Here is a 12,696-nt window from a genome sequence, read left to right as displayed (position 1 = left end):
GTTTGCGGAAAGCATAATGATGTTCGAAGTCGCCAGTTTTTCCACGACAAACGACTTTCAACAACTTATTATATGCATAATTGTTGCAACTGATTGCCGAGAATTATATATATATATATATATATATATATATATATATATATGTGTGTGTGTGTGTGTGTGTGTGTGTGTGTGTGTGTGTGTGTGTGTGTGTGTGTGTGTGTGTGTGTGTCTATATACACACATTTGCATTACAAAAAACAAATACTAAAAAAAAAAAGTTACATGGCGCGAGATTCGATCCGGCGACCTTCGGATTACGAACCCGAGCGCTTACCGCTGCGCCACGTCGCTGTAGAAATTTGTTAGGCGTAGAGAGTATTTCATCGCAACGGTTTCTTTTACCTGTCGATTTTCTCGACAACGGCTGAGAAGTGCATCTTGGTGCTTTGCCACATTACACCTCTGGCCATGAACTTTTATTATGCGCAGTATGAATTGAATCTGAATTTCACAATTGGCGGCCTCCCCTTGTAAGAGAGAGAGATGACACCTCAAATGTATTAACTAAATAGAAGTACGAAACTTACTTCCAGCATGCTGGATGGTAACAAGGCAGCAACCTGAAATGATTCAACAAAACTGTAAAAAAACGTCAAGCTGCACACAAGTTTTTCTTTATTAACTAAAGACTAGTTCTGGACCTTTTCAGTCACTTTTCAAATCATCCTGTAGCAAAAAATATAAGGTGCTCGGAACTGCCTGTTGGGTTCTGTCTCGGATTCGTCGGACGACGTTAGTCTGATGATTTTTCTGACGTTTCGCCAGCATGAGTGTTTGACGTTGTCAAAGTTTCACCCTCCATTGCTGGTGGTCGACTGGAGCCGAGCTCGCGGCCGCAGACTACATGTACCTGGCGCGCCAACGTCCGAGGGCTTCTTCGCGGTCGTTTCCGGTACGGTTCTCTTGCTGTCTATGACGATCATTAGCTGCAGCGCGAGAAGCCAGGATCCGTTTACCCTGAGTCTTTCTTCTTTCTTGTTGAAGCTGTTCTCGTCTTTATCTACTTCTATAGCTTCTCTGAACAAGCGGGTGCGATAACTCTTCTCTACAGCCAGAACTTCTATGTCGATGAATTTTACTAAGCGGTCGGCCTCACACAGCGCGTGCTCTGTCACGGCCGATTTCTCCACCTGCCCCAACCTGCAATGTTGCTTATGTTCCGTGATCCTGGTGTTGATTGAGCGTCCAGTCATTCCAACATAAACTTTTCTGCACGTGCGTGGTACGCTGTATATTCCCGACATTGTAAGTGGATTCCTTTTCTCCTTTGCCAATTTGAGATACTTTCTGATCTTCTTTGTCGATTTTTAAGTAATCTTTACACCGTGTTAGTGCATACGACCGATTCTGTCCGTCAATCTGGGAATGTACGGTAGAAAGGCCATAGCTGACATTGCTTTTTTCCGATTTGTCACTTCGCCGAGTGTTTGGCCTGTATACGAGTACGATGCCCCTTACGTGTTTTAAGTGCAACAGAACAATTATTTTGCCACCGTAGCAATCCACAAGATTTCCGTCTTGATCTCTAATTGATGTACCTATTTCTGAAACTATCTCACCGCAGTAGGCATGTAAATACGGGAATCTGGTTATTCAACAATCTTATATCCAGGTTACGGCAAGCTGGAACTGATGTAACATGTGTGTGGGAGCAGCATTGTGGAATGAGCCGCCATATACACTCCTGGAAATTGAAATAAGAACACCGTGAATTCATTGTCCCAGGAAGGGGAAACTTTATTGACACATTCCTGGGGTCAGATACATCACATGATCACACTGACAGAACCACAGGCACATAGACACAGGCAACAGAGCATGCACAATGTCGGCACTAGTACAGTGTATATCCACCTTTCGCAGCAATGCAGGCTGCTATTCTCCCATGGAGACGATCGTAGAGATGCTGGATGTAGTCCTGTGGAACGGCTTGCCATGCCATTTCCACCTGGCGCCTCAGTTGGACCAGCGTTCGTGCTGGACGTGCAGACCGCGTGAGACGACGCTTCATCCAGTCCCAAACATGCTCAATGGGGGACAGATCAGGAGATCTTGCTGGCCAGGGTAGTTGACTTACACCTTCTAGAGCACGTTGGGTGGCACGGGATACATGCGGACGTGCATTGTCCTGTTGGAACAGCAAGTTCCCTTGCCGGTCTAGGAATGGTAGAACGATGGGTTCGATGACGGTTTGGATGTACCGTGCACTATTCAGTGTCCCCTCGACGATCACCAGTGGTGTACGGCCAGTGTAGGAGATCGCTCCCCACACCATGATGCCGGGTGTTGGCCCTGTGTGCCTCGGTCGTATGCAGTCCTGATTGTGGCGCTCACCTGCACGGCGCCAAACACGCATACGACCATCATTGGCACCAAGGCAGAAGCGACTCTCATCGCTGAAGACGACACGTCTCCATTCGTCCCTCCATTCACGCCTGTCGCGACACCACTGGAGGCGAGCTGCACGATGTTGGGGCGTGAGCGGAAGACGGCCTAACGGTGTGCGGGACCGTAGCCCAGCTTCATGGAGACGGTTGCGAATGGTCCTCGCCGATACCCCAGGAGCAACAGTGTCCCTAATTTGCTGGGAAGTGGCGGTGCGGTCCCCTACGGCACTGCGTAGGATCCTACGGTCTTGGCGTGCATCCGTGCGTCGCTGCGGTCCGGTCCCAGGTCGACGGGCACGTGCACCTTCCGCCGACCACTGGCGACAACATCGATGTACTGTGGAGACCTCACGCCCCACGTGTTGAGCAAATCGGCGGTACGTCCACCCGACCTCCCGCATGCCCACTATACGCCCTCGCTCAAAGTCCGTCAACTGCACATACGGTTCACGTCCACGCTGTCGCGGCATGCTACCAGTGTTAAAGACTGCGATGGAGCTCCGTATGCCCCGGCAAACTGGCTGACACTGACGGCGGCGGTGCACAAATGCTGCGCAGCTAGCGCCGTTCGACGGCCAACACCGCGGTTCCTGGTGTGTCCGCTGTGCCGTGCGTGTGATCATTGCTTGTACAGCCCTCTCGCAGTGTCCGGAGCAAGTATGGTGGGTCTGACACACCGGTGTCAATGTGTTCTTTTTTCCATTTCCAGGAGTGTATGTTACAGTCAGCACATAGGACGTCAATATTATGAATATTTACTAGATGTTTTACTATTTATAAGGTTTTTTTTAGGAAAGACTATCTCAAAACCTAAAACTGAACCTATATTACCATCCAGCTTAAAATCGACATACACATTACTCATCATCTCACATCATTTGGGAATTTTATTGTAACTGAAGGTTTCACATATTTTCCATTTCTCCGCATTGTTTTTGTTACCATTCTTTTTTGTTACCATTCTGCCTCCTTCAACAAGGTGGAAGTAATGTCACCGAATTTATAAGTGACGTTTTTATAGTAACACTGTCCAAAACTTCCAGCTCACGTATCTGATTACAAAAGTTGAAGTTACTGTTTCTCGATGTAATGTTTGCTACGGAAGTGTAAACAAATAAGGATAGAAACTGAAGCAACGAATACAGTCCTTATCGAAATTAAAGTTGAGACTTACATGTCGCCAGAGAATGTAATTCCATTACATCAATGCAAGTAAATAAACTGAGTAAGGGAATTTCATATGCAATAAGGCTGAAGACAGCTATCATAAACGAGTTTTTACCGGACGGGCTAAACGTTACACCATGTTCGGTGGCATCCGTTGAGAGACTGTCATTACTTGCTAAAAAACTTGCTAATTCATCTGGAGCGCAGAAACTTGAAACACAGGTAGCCGCACCTCTGATTTTAGGTGACTGAATCGAACTGTCGCTATACTTAATTGTCTAGTTTTTGAAATATCTCAGTATTTCCGGAGGAGGTGAAAGATTGCTGTTATGGTTGTATATAGGGCGTATGCATAACAGAATTTCCAATTTGAAAACGCTGTTCAGAATGAAGTCAGATTTGAACAGTGTGTTATTGATTGAAGGGGAAAAGCCAAGGAACAATAAAAAAATTAAAGAACATTTCACCATAGGTTGTGCTATAAGCATCTTAATGTAAATGTGGCCCGCTACAAATGACAGATGAATCGCAACATCACGGCTATGGTTTGAGTTGCACACTAAACATCCGTACTGTTCAATGTGAATCAATGCACAAGTTCTCTACTGTTAGTAAGCCCTTCCATCAAGGCAAATTGTACCACACTGCGGGCTTTCCAAAAATAATTTGATGGTGGCCCTCAATTACGTACCCTCAGACTCAGAGTTGAAATATTAAAAGTTTTGGCTGGTTTCGTTGTCTAGGGACTGGAATACATAGTTGCCACATTAAAGCCAAATACTGCTGATTGTACAGTATACAACACGAACATACACATGAATCGAATGGTCTAAGGTTCCTATCACTTGGCAATTGCGAATTTTGAATGTAACATAGAGATTTATAAATGAAAGATTGCAATTAAATAAAATCTGCAGGTACTATTTTTAACGACTTTAAATGATGCATACGATACCAGACGTAACTTTAAGAATGCCGTTTATTACTGCAAAACACTTATTGATGTCGATGGTCCAGCAATTAAATAAAATATAAGTTGAATAACAGGGAAACAATAGATTCCTACTTCACGTAATTAGTTATGAACAACAACATAGCTCGCTAGATATTCACTTCAAAACGCATACTACGTCTTCACTGCGGAAGCCACAGAAATCTAGCAAGTACACAAGTCGGCACTTCGAAATATTTCCATCTCCCGCGACCACGCGCAAACTGCTCAATAGTCCCCAAGTATTTCCTGCGACTGTCCGTCGCGCCTTCCTTTCCAGTACTCCCCATGTCCTGTGTGACCCGGTGCTCCTCCCCCACTTCTCTACAGTGCCTCCATTGACTTCAGTAGTCGCCTACCGTAGTAACGAGCTCTGTGATTGGCTAGAGCGCTCTCGCCATGTCTCCAAGCCAACACACACTCACAAACATATTGAAACACATACGAAATACTGCATTTACATTTAAATAACTTGAAATTAAATAAATATTCCTATGGTTGTACCATAAACACGCTCTAACACACATTATTAAATATTAAACAAATCAAATAAACATATATCAAAATAACAGAAACAAAAGTAGGTCTACATCTACATCTACATCTATACTCCGCGAGCCACCTTACGGTGTGTGGCGGAGGGTACTTATTGTACCACTATCTGATCCCCCCTTCCCTGTTCCATTCACGAATTGTGCGTGGGAAGAACGACTGCTTGTAAGTCTCCGTATTTGCTCTAATTTCTCGGATCTTTTCGTTGTGATCATTACGCGAGATATATGTGGGCGGTAGTAATATGTTGCCCATCTCTTCCCGGAATGTGCTCTCTCGTAATTTCGATAATAAACCTCTCCGTATTGCGTAACGCCTTTCTTGAAGTGTCCGCCATTGGAGCTTGTTCAGCATCTCCGTAACGCTCTCGCGCTGACTAAATGTCCCCATGACGAATCGCGCTGCTTTTCGCTGGATCATGTCTATCTCTTCTATTAATCCAACCTGGTAAGGGTCCCATACTGATGAGCAATACTCAAGAATCGGACGAACAAGCGTTTTGTAAGCTACTTCTTTCGTCGATGAGTCACATTTTCTTAGAATTCTTCCTATGAATCTCAACCTGGCGCCTGCTTTTCCCACTATTTGTTTTATGTGATCATTCCACTTCAGATCGCTCCGGATAGTAACTCCTAAGTATTTTACGGTCGTTACCGCTTCCAATGATTTACCACCTATGGCATAATCGTACTGGAATGGATTTCTGCCCCTATGTATGCGCATTATATTACATTTATCTACGTTTAGGGAAAGCTGCCAGCTGTCGCACCATTCATTAATCCTCTGCAGGTCTTCCTGGAGTACGTACGAGTCTTCTGATGTTGCTACTTTCTTGTAGACAACCGTGTCATCTGCAAATAGCCTCACGGAGCTACCGATGTTGTCAACTAAGTCATTTATGTATATTGTAAACAATAAAGGTCCTATCACGCTTCCTTGCGGTACTCCCGAAATTACCTCTACATCTGCAGATTTTGAACCGTTAAGAATGACATGTTGTGTTCTTTCTTCTAGGAAATCCTGAATCCAATCACAAACCTGGTCCGATATTCCGTAAGCTCGTATTTTTTTCACTAAACGTAAGTGCGGAACCGTATCAAATGCCTTCCTGAAGTCCAGGAATACGGCATCAATCTGCTCGCCAGTGTCTACGGCGCTGTGAATTTCTTGGACAAATAGGGCGAGCTGAGTTTCACATGATCTCTGTTTGCGGAATCCATGTTGGTTATGATGAAGGAGATTTGTATTATCTAAGAACGTCATAATACGAGAACATAAAACATGTTCCATTATTCTACAACAGATTGACGTAAGCGAAATAGGCCTATAATTATTCGCATCTGATTTATGCCCCTTCTTGAAAATGGGAACGACCTGCGCTTTCTTCCAGTCGCTAGGTACTTTACGTTCTTTCAGAGATCTACGATAAATTGCTGATAGAAAGGGGGCAAGTTCTTTAGCATAATCACTGTAGAATCTTACGGGTATCTCGTCTGGTCCGGATGCTTTTCCGCTACTAAGTGATAGCAGTTGTTTTTCAATTCCGATATCGTTTATTTCAATATTTTCCATTTTGGCGTCCGTGCGACGGCTGAAGTCAGGGACCGTGTTACGATTTAGTTTAATGTCTCTGTGCTTTCTAAAACACAGTAAATATTTGACCAATTTCTTCATGAATACTATATATCGGATATAAACAAAGACATACATGAATAAATATATTTATAAGCATGCTGCTACTGTTTTTTCGTGTAACTGAGGAGTACTTTTGACCTGACGCAATCAATAGTAATTGGCCAATTTGCCCTCCAGTAACTCAAGTATTATTCAAGTTACATACCTGTAATTCAAACCAATTTAGTTTTACACTAATAGCTTTATAAAGACACGTCGACATGATCGCATATCTCCTTGAAAATTTACATTCTACTATACACGATTGGACTTCGAATCCCAGTGACTGGACTATAATTGTCTTCAGTGATGAGTCCCACTTCGAACTGAGACCCAGTGACCAGTGAAGACATGACTGGGGATGTCCCAGACAGCGATGGGATACCATCCTGCCTGTTGCCCACCATACAGCCCGACAACCAGGAGTGACGGTGTGGAGTGCCATTACTTTTCATATCAGACCCCTTTGGTTGTCATCCACGGTACCCTTACAGAAAAGATTTCTGCAACATAATCCCGCCGGCACACGGTGAGATTTTCTACTGCTTGTCTTGCTTGCCAAATCCTACCTTGGCCAGCAAGATCACTGAATCTCTCCCCAACTGAGAAAGTTCGGAGCATTATGGGCAGGACCCTCCAACCCACTTTGGATTTTGACGATCTAAACCCCAATTGGACAGGATTTGGCACGATATCCCTCAGGAGAACATCCAACAACTCTACCAATGAATGCTAAGCTTCCATAAGGGCCAGAGGTAGACCAATGCATTACTGACTTGCTCAATTTATGAAGCTCTGTCTCTTTAAAAATCACCCATTTTTTTCAGAAATTGTAATCATTTGTTTGCGTCTAAGTATACATCATCACATCTACCGATCTTCGTCCTATTAGGATAATATCTTTCTTTTTTTTTTCTTGGAGTGTAGGCGCAGTCTAAATCACTTCAGAAATATAAACATAAATTTCTAGGACACGAATCTGAAATCTAGACTGACATTGGATATTTCACATTTTTGAATAAGGGAGATATAATATTACCGGATAAAGTGATATCACATTCAACATTTAATTTCAAAGATATTGCTTATGATAAACAAAATAATACGAAGACATATTTTTCTTTGGGCACAAGGTAATAGAGACAATGCTAATGGAATTACTATTTTCAGAGAGGAGGAACATAATTTGAATCAAGCATTCAGCGATCGTGTTAATCTGGATATGACTTTTAATGCATTCCTTCAAATTTGAAGATGAGCATAGAGTGGTAATACATACAATTTTTTTAGTTATAAGCAAACTTAATTATGTAAGTAATGAATATTTTCAAATTATTTTCAGCAATTATATTTGTGTTAGATATAATCTGCTATGCATGAGCAATGGTATAGATTGAGATGACTGCTTATAATCATTCCAGATACTGATTTAGCATTATGATTGTCAACAATTGTCTCTATTCCACTTGACAAACGAATACTCTTCAAAGCTAGGTGTTGAAGTTACGACATAAATCTCTGCAGGAAACTGGCGTTGTGAAAAAGGCACATGAAGATGAGTCTGTACTGGAAAGAGCATTTAAGCCTGTTTCTCAGCGACCAGAGTGATTGGGATAGCTTTTTTGAAAAGGAAAACAAAGCAGACGAAGATGAAGGAGAGGGGGTCAAAGAAAACATAGTATCTGTGAAAGCAGAGGAGGAGATGGTGATACAAATGAGAAAGAGTCACAAAAGAAAATTATGGCATATGCATGGGGTAAACTGGCAACATTATTATTTAGTAAACCAACATAAAAACCCGTGACACGGTGTACAGCAAAATATGTGATCCAACAGCTAAGTGTGGACGGTTAATAATTCATAAGTAGCCGTTTGAAGAAGATGGTTTAATAATATATGCAGTAAGATACTGGGGAATGAGGAGATGGCATAATATATATTTCTTAAAATTAGACTTTCTGAGAGGAGTTACACTGCATTAGATTTTGAAAATTATGTTAAAATATACAGGGTAAACAATGCTGATAAACAAAACAACTTCTTCTACAGAGGCTATAAACATACCAACATCGTTAAGCCTCCATTAGAGAAAACTGCTTAGGAATCATTGACAGGTGATGATATACGTATCAGTATGAGACAGAACGAAAATATTCTTGGTGTTCTTGACTCAAGACAGTTCCCACAGAATCACCATCAGACATCTGTATTGATGACTGGAATAGTCCAAGTAAATTGGAGGAGTGATTGGTTTTCTTTCCAAATTCAAGACTGGTGGGCAATAACACACATGATAATAAAATAAAATGCGATGTTGTGCAAAAGAACATTCCTTCAGTTGAAAGACTATCCTGAAAGTGCGATTTGCAGGTTTGGAAACAGTTCATGTAATTATTACATGGGATTTTGCATATCGATCAGCGCACATTGGATCTAGGGAACATCGATAGCAAGGGACTGTATTCAGTTTCAGAGGCGAATTGAAAATATGCAATGAATTATAGCACCAATGTTATTCACCCAGTTGGAAACTAAACAGAGTTGAGTGTGTAAGGTACTGCTCAGCTGAGCACCTCTTATTTCGCTCTCCCCTGTAGGAAGCGGCTGGCGACTGCTAACAGCTCTTTTGACATGAGATTTGAAAGGTGGCTTAAATACTCGTTAAATTTTTTACGCAGAGTTGTGGTCAGCCAATATAATCATGGAACACAGAGGCATAGAGAGGCAACAATAGCCGTGTTTCAGTTTCTTGAATGCACACATCAGTTTCCTTTTCCTTGTAACATGAAGATACAGCAGGCACATTTCAGACTTGGTGTCCTTAATTGCGCATACCTTAAATCATACATACATACAAAGTCATGTTCTTTGAAATGTGGAATACGAAATATGATTCTTATATGAATAAGACAGGACTACCTGACTTATGCTTACTAACCGCATTTTTTGCTATTTCTGGTTAGAGAAAGGAAAGGAGTAGATGGTGGAAAGGGGGAGGGGCTACAACCAGAATTGATCTAGTTACACGATTTATAAATTCCCACTCGACAATCTCTTTCGGTTTTACATTTGACACCACTGCCATCTTGCATTTTTAAATTTTCCATTACTGCTCTGGTGGTATTTTTCAAATTTCCCATCACTGGAATCTTATATGTTTACATTTCCCTCCAACACCATGTCGTATTTTATAGTCTACCATCATCAGCCATGAATTTCCTGTCAGCACCATCTTGGATTTTTAGCGACTTTAGTACCGACTAGTGGGAGAAACTCGAACTGTGTGCTAGAGGCCCCAAAGATATAATTCTTACAGACTTAAAGTAGTCAGTCGAGAAGTGGGTAGCGTCTAATGCGTGATATCATAAGTGAATATTGGTATCTAAAAGTAACATTAGGTAATTTGCTTCATTACCTTATTGCTTTTAGCTTTATCTGTATTATGTCGCATTTCCACTCTGAACTTACTGTAGAGTCACTGGTAGTGTCCAGCCTACTTTGCCAGTAGGTGTTCCATTCGAATTATAAGATTTTGCTGTTATTTATTTCTAATTTCAACGAGGTTTCTATTCCTGGTATTATTTGCATAAGAGGCAGGTATTCTGAAAGTTGAATTTCAATTCTCCTATGATAAACCAAAGTGACCTACTGTTGGTGCTGTGCTACACTAAATGTACTATTCATTGCTGGTGCATAGGAAGCTGTCACATTATTCCTTCTTAAAAAAATGTAATTTTGCAGAAAATTAATAATTGTTTCCTATTTAATGCTAATTATTACTGGGTTTTCCTAATGGCGATATTATGAGCATGCTCTGACAAATCATCCTGCTTTGTCTTGTAATTAAAAAAGAATATCTACTAACATCTCAATTGCTTTAATCCATTACCAACGATTAACGTATAAATATTTTACAGGTATGATACATGCTGGTGAAACTACGTATCTGTTTTCAGACGGTTTATTTAAACCAGGCACAGAACCTAATTCCAACGATTTGAAAGTCTCAGATCAGATGACAACACTATGGACCAATCTCCCAAAATACAGGTGAGTACAGCATCAAAAATTTTGCTTATTTACTTTTAGTTAGTAATAGCTTCCGCAGTCAACTACTGCTTGAACAGAATATTAATTTGTTGTTTTTGTAACCTTGGCGTGAACAAATCATAAATTGTATACAAACAAACTTCTGTTGCTACAAAGGAAAGTAGGAAAATTCTTTGTCACCGAAAACAAAAAGTTGGTCAACATAGTGGCAGTAAGACTATCAAGTATTGTAGAGAACTGTACGTTAAGAAAGCTGGGAGTACACGCTTGATTTAACAATAGAGCTGAACTGAAATTACTAAATGCATACGCTGGCGTAACTTATAACACATTGTAGAAGCTGATACTGATCAACACAAATGATTACTCATTTGGCCGATAGTATTCTTTTGGACATGTCTTCTGCCTGGTTTGATACGGCCCGTCATGATTTCCTGTTCTGTGTCACATCTTTTTTCTCGGAATTGCACATACAGACAACATCCCTAATTATTTTTTTGGAGGCATTCCTATATCTGTCCTGCCCTATAGATTTTACTCTCTACAGCATCTTTTGATACCATACAATTTACTTCCTTGCGTCTTAATACGTTTCCTGTCATCTTGTTTCTTCTTCCTGATGGTGTTTTCCACATAATCCTTCATCGACGATTCTGCGGTGTATCTCCTCATTACTTAACACCCTACCTAATTTTCAGTATCCTCCTGTAGACCAATTCGCAAATGCTTCGATTCTGTTCTTTTCCGTTTTTCAGAGTTTAGTGTGAAAGAGTACTTTCTAACCAATGCCATTCGGACTGTGGATATCGAATGTACAGCTTCTTCGGGGACGTAGCTGTTGTGTTGTGTGTGTGCATAGTGTAGCGTTGTGTTTGATGATGATGGTAACGGATGAAACATAGTGCCAGTACGTAAGCTACTCTTCTCGAATAGCTCCAAGACGGTCATCGAGAGTAAGATCTATATGATTCTTCACCAAGGTTTGGAACCAGGAGTCATGTGTATAATCTGTCAATGAAGGAGCATAAGTTATCAAATCGCACAAACATTCAAATATTTCTTTAAGTGTTTCTATAGTTGAAAAACACACACTCCGTCCCATCGGGACCATCCGACCGCCGTATCATCCCCAGCTGAGGATGTGGATAGGAGGGGCGTGTGGTCAGCACACCGCTCTCCCGGTCGTTATGATGGTTTTCTTTGACCGGAGCCGCTACTATTCGGTCGAGTAGCTCCTCAATTGGCATCATGAGGCTGAGTGCACCCCGAAAAATGGCAACAGCGCATGGCGGCTGGATGGTCACCCATCCAAGTGCTAGCCACGCCCAACAGCGCTTAACTTCGGTGATCTCACGGGAACCGGTGTATCCACTGTGGCAAGGCCGTTGCCCATAGTTGAAGAGATTAATCAGAAATGGTTAATAACGTAAATAAAGATTTTCCCCACGTAATGCCAGATTGCCTCTATGGATTTAACCGGGATATAAAGAAAGTCCCTAGATGAAATTTCAATAGAAATATTTAAGGTGGAACTTCCTAAATTACATACAGACTCTCTGTGGAGAAAGAAACAGGCAAAACTGGTACAATGGTGTTGTTATTGAACATTATAAAACATAAAACTAATCGCTCATGAGCCTCCACACTCTAATGTGCAGGTTAATCAATTAAATTATCACTCAACAACTATAAATAAAATTAAATTTTAATTAGGCAAAGAAACAAACTCCGTACATGTGTAAACAGCACAATGGGTCATTGGCAAGGGGCGAACTAAATTATAGAACGTGACAATGAATGGGTCAAATGCCTCTAAGCACTATGGGACTTGAC

The 12,696-nt window shown here is 41.5% G+C and overlaps 1 pseudogene; it reads right to left on the bottom strand.

Moving 5' to 3' along the window:
* Nucleotides 1-12,136: 12,136 nt before the first annotated feature.
* LOC126200119 (5S ribosomal RNA) lies at nt 12,137-12,253 on the bottom strand (annotated as a pseudogene).
* Between the last annotated feature and the right edge of the window lie 443 nt (nt 12,254-12,696).

The sequence above is a fragment of the Schistocerca nitens genome, chromosome 8 (assembly GCF_023898315.1).
Source record: "Schistocerca nitens isolate TAMUIC-IGC-003100 chromosome 8, iqSchNite1.1, whole genome shotgun sequence".
Lineage (NCBI taxonomy): Eukaryota > Metazoa > Arthropoda > Insecta > Orthoptera > Acrididae > Schistocerca > Schistocerca nitens.
The sequence above is the reverse complement of the archived record's forward strand: the minus strand, read 5'-3'. Positions and strand labels throughout refer to the sequence as shown.